The following is a 5,343-nucleotide window of genomic DNA, read 5'->3' on the forward strand; positions in this document are numbered from 1 at the left end:
ATTAAAAAGAGTATATGTCCACAAAATATTGCTTACTGAAAGGATTACCGGATGTGATTTTAATAGAAAAAAATATAATATTTAAAACTAAGAAACAAAAAAATCAGTCGGCACAATTATTCGGAAATGACCACTTCTATATAATTATATATATTATTATTATAGTATAAATAAACTATAATAAAATAAGTGAACTTTACGAATTGAAATATGAACACGAAGAGCCCTTTTGCTTACAGGAAGCAAAGAATTATTCCCCGAAATTTCCGACCAGAGAAATACAATAAGATAAGGAAACAAAAATGGATAATGATAATTTTAAGAACAACCTACCGAAAGTGAGTAAGAGAGGAAAGAAAGTAGTAGAAAAGAAAAGCAAAAAAGCCTTTCTGAAAGAAAAAAAAAACAAGAAAACAAAAGGAAATATAAATCTCTATTATTTCTTTTTAACTGACGTCTAATTTATATGGATATATACGTGAAATAAATGATAGTATTAATTAATATTTAAAAGACCCCTAATAAATAAAGAAGTCAGGGTCAAAAGATTAAGAAAGAGGAACCTTCGTTATAGATCGAAAGAAAACGTCAACAACGACCAACTAACTTACCTTCCCTCACGCTTTATGGTCCCTTCGCCGGTCGGTCCAATTTTCGTCCTTCCATTTATGTCACTCTCTCTACTCACTCTTTATTTATTTTTATTATATTTTTAGTATTTATTAACTTTAACTCATTGGGGAGATGCTATTTACTATGGTAAATCTAAATCCAGTTGATTAAATTGCTTTATACCTAGATTTGTGGTTTTTAATTTGTAAAAATGAATATGCTAATAAAATAAGATACGAAAGCTTGCAGAAAATATATAATATACTATTGTAAATTGTAATCAAGATGCAGTTGTCATGTAACAGATTTGAAGTAATATTTCTGTGTGTGGGTTTAGGCAATATATCGAGTTCTTTTTTCTACGAATTTCCATTATTAGATTTATTTGATCATTACAGACATGTTAAATGACAAAATTATCTTGTTTCTACGTACCCAAAAAATTAATTTTAATATGGTTTCTCCATTTATATAATTTGTTGTGTCATATGACTCATATCCACATGGGTTTTGAGAGCTACATTGCGACGCTAACTACATACACGTGTAAATGTATCTGTGGATAAATTATACACATATTTATATTTTGTTTAATTATATTTCTGGCAAACTATTGTTCATTTGTTCTCTTTCTCAACTTTTATGATTCGTACTTATAGTATCAAGATAAGCAAATAACACAAATATCATTCAGAGGAAAAAAAAGTGGGAGGTAGACATATAGGGCTATAAGCATACTCTTCTTCTCTAGTTCTCTTTTTTTTTTTTTTGAGTACCTTCTCTAGTTCTCTTTAACAACATTAAAGCAAAAACAAAAGCATTCAAACGAATTATTTATGCCTCACGTCCAGTTAATTAATTATTTTCTATCGAACAAAATGATCTTTTGTAAAAACTAATAAATTTTTAGGGTTAAGTACAGAACCAAATTGATTTTTATAAAATTTTGAAATTTAATTTGTTGGTTCAAGGTTTCACGGTAAAGTGACATGCAATTTTTCGGAAACAAACATAACATGTACCATTAACATGATCAGGGTATATCTCAGATGGAGTGATTACTTTTTTGATTTTTTTTAATACTCAAATCAGGAAATGACGAAGAGACAACTATTAAAATCGAGCTATAGCGTAGAACTTAAATCAATTTGTTGTTTGCGGACTGAAAGAGAAGAAGAGAAGAAGAACTTAAAGTTCTCTCGGAAGGAAATGGTGATAATTAAGAAAACAAGTGTTTGAAAGAAAGAGTTGAAAACTCTAATTAGAATCAGTTTAATACATCAGTTTTGTAGGATTTGGTGTTATAACATCAAATCAAATGAAAGAGTTTTGTAGAATCAGTTTAATACTCCGTATGAGAATAAAATCAAATGGAAGAGTTTTAAAGTTCCACGTCACTAGAAATGATTTGAGAGAGTTCAGAAAATCTCGAAATATTACTCACATACTTCTCTCTGAAATTTAAACATCTCGGAGAACTTAAATAAATAATTAAGAACCTTAATTAGACTATTTTTAGTAGTGACACAATTTATAGATTGTATGGAAAACGATTATAATTAACGATAAATAGGGAGGAGAAAGGATCAAATGATTCGAAATTTCAAATGAACAATTAGTCAAAGGCAAGGCAAGGCAACACACTTGCAATATCGTACTATAGAATACTTCATTTGTAATACAAAAAGGCGTAGTTAATTTAGTTCCCATCATTAATACACTACAGTACAACTCCCTCTGTTTCATTATAGTTGATTTTCTAGGTTTTTTTTCTTGTTTCATAATATTTGATTTTCTACATCTAATTAATGCACATCTTTTTTTCTTTAAGTTGAATGAATCATATTTATGCATGTTGCTTTACAAAACTTATTAATTGTAAGCATTAATTAAAAGAGAGGTGTAAGCATTAATTAAAAGAGAGGAGATGAAAAGCCCAGATTAAAGTAAAAATCAGTAATACTAATAAAAGTAATGAAATTAATTGTAAAAATAACCTAATTAAACAAAATAAACAGCAAATAATTGAGCATTTATAACTTTCTTAATCTATGTGCAAATATTCAGAAAATTAACTTTCTTAATCTGTATGCAAATATTCAGTAAATACTTAATTTGTAATGAATACTAGTATAAATTAAACTGTGATGTTTATAAAAACAGTCATTAATGTCAAAATGATGATTTTTGGCTAGATATTTTCCAATGCATTAAAAATAATGAAGATAATTTAATAAAATAATTATAGGGCTGTGACTGTAAGCTATTTCTCAATAGGGAATTCTTTTACACTAAGTTCTAAAATAGTGAATTAACCGTTAGATGATAGATCTGAAAACAATTATTAAGGACCTACACAGATGGAGAATACTGAATGTTTATTTACATTATTTTGAAGATGATGTAACCTAATCGGTAATGGTTTAGTGATTTCTCCTTTGTTGAAGATTTTTTTTTATGTTGGTCTTAGATCATGAATCAAAAGTAAATTATCTTATTATTTCTATTTGGCCAATTGACAACAAAATTCGCATTTTTATAAATTTCGCGAATTAAATTAGGGTTTCGCTCTAAGATGACTTCAATTATAAGAAAATGATGTAACTCTTTACGATAGAGGGTTTTGTTGCAATATCAAAAACAGTATTCAGAAAGCCAAAAAAAGACTAGTAATTTATATACAGTCACATGTCTTTGGGAAGAAGGTCAATGGTAATGGCAGATCACATGTGCTCGCTTATTTCAATACACTTTTGTTTGTTGGACCTCTTTCCTTTTCTTTCTCTCTCCATAGTCACGGGAAATATATTTTTCTGACATTTTCCGGACAACAGTTAAACAAGAAATCTTAAGATATTCTGTTTGAGTTTTGTTTTGTTGGAAAGGTATTCCATATGAGTTTTAGTAAATTTCTGCAAACTATTGGTTAATCCATCAATTATTTGAATTCCACAATTCCTTTACGATAGTGGACCTTATGGTCCAGTACATTGTAGTTTTGATTATACATTAATCCGTTTGTCGTGGTTAATTAGTAAGTATATTGAGAATTGGACAATATTGCGTTTGCATGTTGATATTTAGGTTTAATTATATCTTGCGGACATCTGATCTTCGTATATAAAATCTAGAATATGTTGAACGATAATATAATAGACGAAAAAATGATACAACTGGTTAGAAATTTATGAGCTCGAATGTGATATCGTCTGCTTAATTTTTGTGTGGATAAACTGGTCAGCTTGGTTGCCATTTGAGTGCCCCTTTGTATATAATTCACTATATGTTCCAGTTCAATTTAGTTTCAGTTGTATGATGTATCAAATTTATGTAAAAAAACATAAAAACTCAAAAAATATATATGCGGTATAATCCAACGGCATTTGCTCCGATTGAATGTTCCAAAAAACTTTGAGAAATAAAATTTACTATGTTATAATAAAAAGACAAAAAGGAGTTACTATTTTTAAAAAGATGAATAAAAGATAAAAGATCACATGGGTGATTTAAAAATAGAGAGACCATTCACCAATCTTGAGACGTGAAAATGTTAGGTAATGGCAGTTGGGATACCTTTTGGCATGTGCTTTCTCTCTCCTCTCTTCTTCTTCTTCTTCTCTTGACGCTCACATGCACTTCTCATCTTACTCCGGTTATACATATTTTCCTCTTATTCGATCACTTGACTTATGTTTCACATGTAAGTATGTAACTACGAGACCGATGTTTCACTGTTAAAATGAACGATACGATAGGTTTTTTTTTTTTTTTACTTTTGAGCTGCAGAATTGATAAGTCGTCAGAAATTTAATTATTGTTCGTTTTTCTCTTCTATTTTTTTGACTAATTAAACTGTTTACCAACCAACTAAACGACCATTAACTGCACAAATCAGCCCATCGTCAAAAAAAAAACCTGCAGAGTTCATTTCTTTACTACTAAATATTGTGGTGGAAAAATAATAATAAAAATTTAAAAGAAGATATCCAATATAATCTAGTACGATGTTCCTCATTGCATTGGTCTATCTTTATTTATTTTTGACCAAAAGCATTGGTCTATCTTTACAAGTTAATAAAAAGCTACACAAATATTATTTTGAAACTCCTATATCGCGGCAATATGTTTGGTCTGACGAAATGACAAAGAGAAATAGTAGTGCAGTCCTTGTTCTAACAATCGGCTGTGATATTTTTACCGTGATCTAAGCTTAATCAAACCAAAAAATCAGGTGTCTGGTTAATCTAATTCTAGATCGATTAGTTCTATTTAAGCGTTCGTCTAGCCTTTTTAAAAATATTATAAAAAATGAACTACGTTTAAATTTTGACAAATCTTGCTTGTGTTCATTATTGATTTTAATAAAAATCATAATGTATTGGACCTAATATTTGTTTTGTATTTATGTAATTTTGAATTTAATATTATATTTAAATTATAAACTATAATGGATTAACATGCTGAAAAATTCAAAACAAGGAGTGCAGTAAAGAGAATTAAGGTGATTCATTAAGGATAAAAATATGCTACGGTGAAATATATTGATACAATTCAACTATGATATTGATACAAGAGATCATGGTGGTACGAATTCAACCAAAAATTAAAAAAGAAAAAGAGATGGTGGTAATGAATAAATAGCTATTATAATAAAAATGTAGTAATATTTTAGTGATTTAAGTAGTAAACTGAAATAGTAGCATCGATATTGAGCGGTAAGAACTTGTCTTA

This window comes from Eutrema salsugineum, unplaced genomic scaffold (genome assembly GCF_000478725.1).
Source record: "Eutrema salsugineum unplaced genomic scaffold, Eutsalg1_0 scaffold_1, whole genome shotgun sequence".
Taxonomy (NCBI): Eukaryota; Viridiplantae; Streptophyta; class Magnoliopsida; order Brassicales; family Brassicaceae; genus Eutrema; species Eutrema salsugineum.